Genomic DNA, 9925 nt, shown 5'->3' with positions numbered 1-9925 from the left:
AAGTAGTTTCCCCTTTAGAACCCCAAAAACACACTTTTCATGATTCAGCTTGATGTTGAACCTTCGAAGGTTTGCGAACGTCGTGGCCAAGTTTGCTATCAGGTCACAAGCTTGAGCCATTTTGACCACTATGTCATCAACATAGATGGCGATCGTTGGTTTTGGCCACTCGGCCTGACCGGGCTGGTTGAGCGGGTCAATTTAGTCGGCGAAGCATTGCTGCATGCACCTTTGGTAGGTGGCGCCAGCATTCTTCAGGCCGAAAGGCATGGTTACATAGCAGTATGAACCATACGGGGTGATGAACGAGGTTGTGAGCTGATCGGACTCTTTCATCATGATCTGGTGATAGCCTGAGTAGGCATCCAGAAAGGAGAGGATTTCGCAACCCGAGGTGGAGTCAGTTATCTGGTCTATGCGTGGTAATGGGAAATGATCATTTGGGCATGCTTTGTTAAGTCCAGTATAATCGACACACATTCTCCACCTCCCGGTCTTTTTCCTGACCAGGACGAGATTAGCAAGCCAATCAGAATGGAAGACCTCCCTGATGAACCCGGCTGCCAGGAGTTTGGCGATTTCCTCGCCTATGGCCCTGCGCCTTTCATCGTCGAAGCGATGTAGGCATTGTTTGGTGGGTTTAGAGCCTGGGGTAAGGCATAGTGCGTGCTCGGCGACCTCCCGAGATATCCTCGGCATGTCAGACGTCTGCCATGCGAAGACATCGCAGTTGTCGCGTAGGAAGTCGATGAGCTCGCTTTCCTGTTTGGCTGGAAGCTGGGTCCCGACCCGAACTGTCTTGGTTGGGTTGGTGGGATCGATTTCCACCACCTTAGTGTCTTCGAGCGGGCGGAAGGCCAACGAGGAAGTTGGTTGGTTACAGTCTGGGGCTGCCAGGACCGATGACTCCCCGAGCCACGGGAGTTCGGACGAGTTGACGACTATAGTGGCGAGCTCGTAGTGTTCGCGGTCGCACGTGAAGGCGTGCGAGAACGCGCTGCTCACAGTGATGATGCCGTTCGGTCTCGGCATCTTCAGCTTGAGGTAGGTGTAGTTGGGGATTGCCATAAATCTTGCGTAGCATGGCCGCCCCAAGATGGCGTGGTAGGATCCTGGAAAGTCCACCACCTCGAAGGTGATAACCTCTGAGCGGAAGTTAGTTCGGCTGCTAAACATGACAGGCAGATCGATCTGCCCGAGCGGGTATGCCTGCGCTCCTGGGATTACCCCGTGGAAGGGGGAGCCCACCGGGCGGAGTTCCGATCAGGGGATGCGCATGGCATCGAGGGTGTCGATGTATAGGATGTTGAGGCCGCTGCCGCCGTCCATCAGCACCCTCGTAAGCCACTTCTTGCGGACGATGGGGTCGACAACGAGCGGATAGCATCCTGGTCTTGCAACGTGGGAGGGATGGTCCCTCTGATCGTAGGTGATCAGAGACTCTGACCAGCTGAGGAAGGAGGGGACGGCCATTTCGGCGGCGCATGCCTCTCTGTAGCGTACCTTGTGCTGGCATTTGGAACAGATGGCGTCGGACCCGCCGAAGATCATGATGCACTCCTCAGGTTCAGGGAAACTGTCCCCGTCCTTGCTTGCTGTGCCACCCCTCCTGACTGCCGGCTCCTTGCCATCCCCCTGCTTTGGCGCGTCGGCCTATCGGAGGAAACGTTTGAGGAGCTCGCACTCCTTGTAGAGGTGTTTGACGGGATAGGCGTGATTGGGGCACGGACCATCCATGAGTTTGTTGAAGTGGTCATGCAGTCCCTGTTGGGGCTACCTGGGCACGCGTTTAGCTGCGGCGATCAATGCTGTGCCGTCCGACCGGCGCCGATCCTTCCTGTTCTTCTTGCCCCTCTGAGTGGAGGGGCCTTCATCTGGATCCACGTGCTTGGGCTTGCCTTTGTCCTGGCCTCCGCTGAAGATCGCTCCGACCGCCTCCTCTCTAGAGGCATGGTTGGTGGCGATGTCGAGCAGATCATGGGTGGTGCGGGGTTTTAGGCAGCCAAGCTTGTGGATCAGGGACTTGCAGTTTGTCCCGGAGAGGAAAGCACTGATGACGTCTGCGTCGACAACATCAGGGAGGGAGTTACAACATTGGGAAAACCTACGGATGTAATCTCATAGGGATTCGCTGGGCTCCTGCTCACAGCTTTTGAGGTCACAGGAGTTTCCCGGGCGGACGTACGTCCCCTGGAAATTCCCGACGAAGACCCTCTTGAGGTCTGCCCAGTCGCGGATGCTGTCATGTGGAAGGAATTCAAGCCATGCCCGAACATGTTCCCCCACGCAGATGGGAAGATATTGGATGATGAAAAAGTCATCATCCACCCCTCCGGCTCGACAGGCGAGCCGGAAGTCCTCAGGCCAGATGCCTGGGTTCGTCACCCCGATGTATTTGGTGATGTTGGTGGGAGGCCGAAAACACTGTGGAAATGGTGCTCTCCAGATGCGCCAGTTGAAGGCCCGTGGCCCAGGGCCCTCAGGGCTGGGGCTCCGGTTATCCGACCGGCGATCGCGCCTGGGGCGCGTTTCACCGCTTCCCTCGATGGTTTGGCCAGGGTCCATGTCGCCTGCTGCCATATGGCGGACGTCGTTGCCGTGTCGGGCCCGACAACGGTCGTCAGCGACGCTACGAGCATCCTGGTGCGGTTGGTGTGGGGTAGGCGTCTGGTTGGACCATGGCGCGGCTGCCATTCCCCGAGCTGAGCCTGCCGACTGCGGCGGCGAGCGAATGGGCGAGCGAATGGATCGATCCAGCTGGTGCGTCCCTGTCCCCCCGGTGGGGAGAGAGGGCGCGGGTTGGAGTCATGGTGTGGAGCTTTCCGCCTATTGGACGGCGGCGGCCTCTACTAGAACCCGGAGGTTTCGGTAGACTGCCTGCTCCTGAGGGTCGATGGGCTCGGGAATACCGCGGAGAAGCATTGCTGCAGCAGTGATATTCTGGCCGGCTTGGGTGAATTGTGGGACATCGTTCCCCTCGCTCACGATGTCGTGCTGAACCTGACGAGCACGACCCCGGGCGCCACCCGCCAAGCCAGACACGTGGGGCGCAACGTGCTGCACTGACGGCGCCGGTACAGGCGACGGCTGATTCTGCCGTCGTTGTCATAATTCCTCAGCGTGTGCTTGCGTAGACGCGAGGGCTCCCGCACGTGGGTCCGAAGGGGTGTGAGTTTGCATAGACTCCACGACCACCGACGATTGTTGCGGAGCGTTCGCCATAGCGCACTCTCGAGACGGACAGTGGCGGGGTGCCACATCACCGATGCTTGAACCGTCGCTCTCGCCATCACCATCCGGGAGTTTGTGGGAAATGGCAGGAACAAAGCCTGCCACTCCCATGAACTCGGACGTGAGGGGGGACGGTGCCAGCATCCTTCGGAGCCCCCGAGCGTAGGCGTTCGTGGAGGACGCAAGGCCGTGGGGGAACCGATCGTATGGCGTTTATGGCGTGGGCGGTACATTTCCTCTGGGTGACTGGTGAGAGATAGCGAATAAAGAGCGAGTAGTACGCATATTACTTGTAGCGGAGTTTGAGCAGAGAGTTTGCTCGGAAAGGAGTGCAGATGTCGCGCCGTTGAAGTCGCATGTCCCGGAGTCGATGGAGGACGTCTCTCCGATGGGCGCCGGGTCGCGAGCCTCCTCGCGGAGGTGGAGTACGCCGAGCTGGTCGGCGACAAAGTCCAGGCTCCCAAAGCGGAAGGCCTGGGCTGGCTCGAAGACGGGTGAAACCCGCATCCTGGCGGGCGAGAGTGCGGGGAACTCCAGCGAGCCGAAACGAATCGTATCGTCCGAGCCCGCCACGACGGGGGTGGCGGAAAAAATGGGCCATCTGATGACCAAAAGAGTGTTGAACGTACAACGTCTTCCCCACGGACGATGCCAACTGTCAGTGCAGAAAGTGACCAACTAGTAAATATTTATAGTTTTGCTGTACGTCGTGATCGGAGGTGGCCTAGTACTCAATGACATAGGATTTATATTAGTTCAGGCAACGTGCCCTACGTCCAGTCGGGGTCGGTCGGTGACTTTATTCCTGAGCCCAGGTGCTCGAAGTCTGTAGTGGGGGTACAAACGAGAAGGAGGAAGAAGGGGGTACCTGCAAATACTTCTGGATGCCTGGTGGCATGTGAGAAGCTGCGCTATGTTCACTCGGTATGGCAGATCCTAGAGCCCATACTGCGATCGGTGTCCAGAGACACGTGGGGGGGCTTATCGTATGGGAGTTTCTAGCGGCCCCTACAATACTTTGTGTCAGGGTGGCTGCAGAGCACTGTTTCGCGCATGGTATGGTCTCTGGTACAGTGATTTTGACCCATGAGCCATGCCTTGCCTTTCTCCGCACGTCTTCTGGTTCCTTTCAAATGGAGAGCCCCCGGTCGGATGGATCCAGTCGGCCCTTAGCGCGCCGGTCGGAGAAGAGCGGTGAGCAGGCTTCCCGCGAGCCCCGGTCGCGGGGTCGGAGTCATGGGGTCGGAGTAGGAATCAACGTTTTGGCCCAAGCCTTCCGATTGGAGAGACTGCTTGGAGACGGCTGGTGCCTGAAGCGAGTGCTCCGGTCGGAGAGGTGGGCCGAAGAAGCTGACGAGCGGGCACCTGTTCTTACGGGTAGACCTTCCGGTCGACGACCGGACTGCCCTTCTGGCCTGCTGTATTTTAGTTTTTTTGGGCCGTCCCATGAAATATATGTTGTTTTCCTGGGCCAAGCCCGGGCGTGGAAGCCGGTCCTCGAGGGACCCCGGGTTTATGAACCCGACAATTATTTTTTAGAATAGTATTTATACATACTTTTTAAAATAGAGTATTTATACATACTTGTTGGAATGGAGTATCTGTACATGCTTTTTAGAAATAGAGTATTTATACATACTTTTTTGGAATGGAGTATGCATACATACGCCAAGATTAAGGTAGTATAAGTGCACACTTAAACAGTTAAACCACACGATCGGAGTATATGTGCATACATTCACGTGATATACAAAACAACGAGTATGTATTCATATACTCAGTGGTACATTAATTTTTACAACGAAGTATGAGTATGTACATCACACGTGAATTTTTGAACCAAAAACAACCAAACTCATTTGTACTTTGTACAAACAAAATGGATCAGAAAAACAAATCTAGCAGCCGCGCGTTCCTAGGATTTGTACGCACAGATTCACATCTGTGCCAGTCGTAAGCAACAAAGCATTTCTTGGGAACGATTTTCACCACAAAATGCACTAAGAAAATAGAGAGACGAAGCATCGGAATTTAGAAAGAAAAAATAGCCACACTGAGATCCAACAACAGGGGCAGCGCATGTGGTGCCGTTGGTGGTGGGGACGCCGTCGTCGGTGGTGGTGACTTCGCCGATGCAATTCCGACGATGCCGCAAACTGAGAGCGGCGAGGGCGCCGTCGTTGTAGCCGGGAGGGGCGCGGGAGGCGCCGCGGTTGCAGCCGGCCATGAGGAGCCCGCCGCTGGGCACAGGACGCGCCGCCGTCGGGGATGCCGTGCGCGTAGAGTGCGCCGCCGCCACTAGGGAGCCACCGCCGCCGGGATGGCCACGCCGAGGGGTTCCACCGCCACCATCACCACCGGAATGGGAAGGAGAGGATGCGTCGTGGTCGAATCCACCAGGGGACGGGGCGCCGCCATCGCCACCATGCGTGAGATCCACAAATAGGCAGGAGAGAAATCCAGAGAGAGAGAGAGGAGAGGAAAATGCGTGGCGTGGTTTTATAATAAAATATATGGGGCAACACATGATCTGGATTTTAGGATCGTATACTTCCTAAACGGGGCTGCTTGTTAACCCGCTAGGTAATCTGACACCGGTCAAACGTGAGGAGGTGGGTATATTTGTGCGGGGTTAGAGGGGAGTAGGAAAAATTCTCCATATATATATATATATATATATATATATATATATATATATATATATATAGCCCAAATATTGGCCAAATGACCTATAATTTACGACAGAGGGAGTATTAATTAACCTTTCTATACAAATGACCCACATGCATACAAAAATTACAAATACATGTATACATTATTATTTGGAGACAAGGCAAAAAAATTTCAACTAGACAAACCACCCACAAAGACAGCATTCAAGAGCTTCCTTTCCTGCTATTCTCAAAGCCAAAAGAGTTCCGTGTTCCCTACATACTAATTTTGGGGCGTGTTTAGTAGAGCTCTAGCTCCAGCCAAAATAACTCTATGTGTAGCTTCTCTGATATAGAGGTTTTTTCTAGCTCCGGCTTCAATAGTTGGAAGTCGCAAAGAATTGTTGCGAGTCACACCACCTCCAAAGCGCATACAAATAATGTCTGAGTCTCTAACGGTGCATTTCCTGGCTCTACTTCAACTTACTTCAGTCAAACGTCCTTTTGTCATGCTGTCCTTTACCAGTTTAAATTATGCTCATGCTAAACTTTGTGTAGGTGCTTCTGTTTTCTTTTATTGTATACATAGTTTTTTTTAGCAATTGATTTGCTTCTTTTTTAATATATAAACATTACAAATAAATAAATTCTCAGTGCATTGCATAGTTGCATGGCTGATCCTGATTGTAAAAATACAATTTTATATGGTAGCATATTTATCAAATTGCGTAGACTTTATAGTATAAAGGACCTACCGTTGAAATTAATACAGGAACCATAACCCACATCTTGTTACATAAAAAATGTATAGTTGAAACATTTTTGTTCAATCCTACATATGAGTTATCTTTTTTTAGTCAGATTGAATGGCATTTTCGTGCGGCATAAAATTTGGGATAAGTTGCAGCACATATTCAAATTAACTTCACAATCCAATATTTCAGTAGAGTAGGTTCGGACTCAAAAACAACTTTACTCATACACACAAAAAAATGAACAAAATACATGGAGGCTGGGAGAGGGAGAAGAAGCTTTACATGCTGTTACAAGATTGGGAAGAACTGAATGTTTCTACAGGTGCCCTAGCTAGCAAGACGCAAGAAAGCCAATGTAACAAGACTACAGGAGCAATTTGGTTACAAAATCAACATGGTAGCACGTGGTGACTGGAAATGCTGTTGGCACATTCATCAGTTGTTCGTGATTTGGAAGTCGGTGCCATCCTTCAGCTGCCCCGTCGCAGTAGGGCAAAGCCAGCAAAGAATGTTTGGACCCAGGATCTGTTATAGATCAGATGGACCAAAGATTCAGTCAAATGGAACGACGAGGAAATATATTTAACCGCGTAACTGATCTAATCCTCAACACAAAACTTGAAACCAGCTGAAATTCTTATGTTGGTCATAAGGAGAAGTTTTGGATGTTCTTCTTTATGTAATAATAATAGTACCATTTGAATGTTCTTCCGTATCCCAAGATCAAACCGGTGGCGATACTTCTGCCCACTCTTCTTTGCAAGCCACCTTGCTCTTACTGCCTCCCGGTACTGATGCAAAGGAGCAGAAAACAATTAAATGTGGTGCCAGGAAACTATGCAGTGGATGGACGTATGGAATTCCAGATAGTAGCTTACCTCTATGGTTGTCATGTTATGACACAAGAGATAGATGTGCCAGCATAGTAGAGAACCTATTGTCAAGCTTAAGAAGAACAACAGGACACCTGCCAAGATCTGCATTTTCAAGATACTAGATACTCATTTAAATTAGACCATAGCCTGGTCCTTGTATAGAAAAAAACCCAAAGAAACAAACCCCCAAAAAAGCATACTACAAAACTAAATAGACAATGACCGCGGAGCATATTAGCTGAGGCACAGAATCATATTCGTAACACCAATATATATGCCTTGCTAGACCAATATAGAAAAACACTATGTTTCACCATTATAGCATGAGTTTGTACAAAGCTTAAAGATCTTGGACCATTTCCATCTACAGTGCAAGTTACCAAAGTCTGAAGCTAATTCTCATTGAGTTGAATGACATGATGAACTGCTGACAACTTGAGAGAGTTGTACAAGAGAAGGGTCCACTTTGTCATGCAATATACCACTAGGAAACAACTTTTCATGATCATTTCCCTCAGATTCTGGTAAGACAAAATATATTGACATGTTCAAGCAAACCTCCAGTACATTACTGGCGTCTGCTATATCCAAACTAACTTTGTGGTAGTGTAGATAAACAGAACTAGGAGTTAAACTAGAAACATCACATTTCTGTACGACTGTTGTATAACACCTGATAATGGACTGAATATTTATCAAGAAAGAGACTGCTGATGGCATAGTGAGGGCTCCTAGCTTAGAATAGTGGTCAGGGCACTCACATAGAGTATCTTCACATATAGAATATCAAAGTCATGCTCTTTCAGAAGTAGCATCGCATAGAAATATCGCCTGCAAAATATTTTGACACAGTTGTAAACATCGCCATTGAAGATGTTTAGATGTACCAGTTTTGGTGCAGTATAGTCACTTACAAATGAATAAAGAGACCCAATAGTTGCATTTAGGACACAAATGATGAAGGCTTTGTAGTTTGCGTATCCTACACAGTTGTTGATCCAGACACAGTGATGATCCTGCCATCGACAATATTACCATGCCTTTTAATAATTGCAGAAGCATATGTCACGACATATGCAGCATCAGCATCGACAAAGATGGTGCGCACCTACCATTTTCAGAACACACCTTTTGCAGACCTTGCAGTGGTGGGTCCGAGGAGGCTTGAACATGCAACATTTATCACAATACCTAGATTTCAACCCCTGATGCAACCAAATACATAATCAGTGTGCACCACCAAACAAATAGCACAAGTAGTGCAACAAACATAATTGGAAACTCGGAGTAGCAGCCAAAACTGCCAAATCCAAGGAGTGCTACCGTGACATGATCAAATGAAGAAACATATGTGATCATCAGTGTGTGCACATGGATCTCATTTGGTTTAAGGTGATAGGTTCAGTTCTGAAAATGATCAAGTTTCATGGTGATCAGGCAGCTAGCACCGAATACATGGTCAGCATGCAGATACCAAGTAAATAACACAACCAAACTAGAAGTAGCAGCTAAACTGCTGAATCCAAGCTACTGTGCCATGAACAAATAAAGAGACAGACACATGTGGTTACCTATTCGTGCACAAGGATCTGATTTAGTTGCTCAGGGCGAATGATTCATTTGATCATTTCTGATACCGATCAAGCTTTCAAGGTGATTGAGATTGGGCAGCTAAACTGTTTCGAGCTATACTAGTGCGAAAGAGGCGTTTTTTATGCCAATCTACGTTTGCAGATGTCTCGATTAATAAATAATCATCAGTTCATCACAGTTTGAGGTCGATAAGGAAGGAGGACAAGGAAAGCAGGAGAGAGATCTCGGTTAGTTCTCCGACCTGTCCCTGCGCGGCTTCGGCGTCGGGGGCGAACGCGGGTGGGACGGTGCCGGGGTCGGAACCCGCGGCGCAGACGAAGGCGAGGAAGCACGCGGCGACGGCGAGCGAGACGGCGGCGGCGTGGGCGGCGCCGGCCGGCGTGGCGAGGCCGACCCAGTGGTCGAGAAAGACGAACACCGTGGAGTAGTACACGAGCACCATGACGGACACCGTGCCGAGCACGGCCGGAGAGGCGACCGCTGTCGCCGGCGCGGGGCCGCCCCTCCTCCGCGCCATCCCCTCCGGTGCCGGTCTCGCCGCCTACGATCTGGCTCTCGCTCTCCTCTCCTCTCCTCTCCTCCGGAAGCCTGTCACACGTTCGAGGTCGCCCTGGGCCAGATAGGCTGTGGGCCTTTATTGAGTTGACTGAGAATTGGACTGTGTCATTATGGGCCTTCAGACTGCATAGCTGGGCCTCGACCTCGAGTGTGTAGTAATTGGGCTCGTGGCCTTGGGTCTTGGTAATTAATAGGAAAAAGTCATTCTTACCTCCCTTAATTATTTTTGTGGTCTGATTTACCTTCCTCGAAATAGAAAATC

General features: G+C 50.4%; 1 pseudogene; it reads right to left on the bottom strand.

The window, feature by feature from the left end:
- Positions 1 to 6801: 6801 nt before the first annotated feature.
- LOC136475200 (probable protein S-acyltransferase 15) lies at positions 6802 to 9696 on the bottom strand (annotated as a pseudogene).
- Between the last annotated feature and the right edge of the window lie 229 nt (positions 9697 to 9925).

Source organism: Miscanthus floridulus, chromosome 8, assembly GCF_019320115.1.
Source record: "Miscanthus floridulus cultivar M001 chromosome 8, ASM1932011v1, whole genome shotgun sequence".
Classification (NCBI taxonomy): domain Eukaryota; kingdom Viridiplantae; phylum Streptophyta; class Magnoliopsida; order Poales; family Poaceae; genus Miscanthus; species Miscanthus floridulus.
Note: the sequence above shows the minus strand (reverse complement) of the source record. Positions and strands in the feature narration are given on the sequence as shown.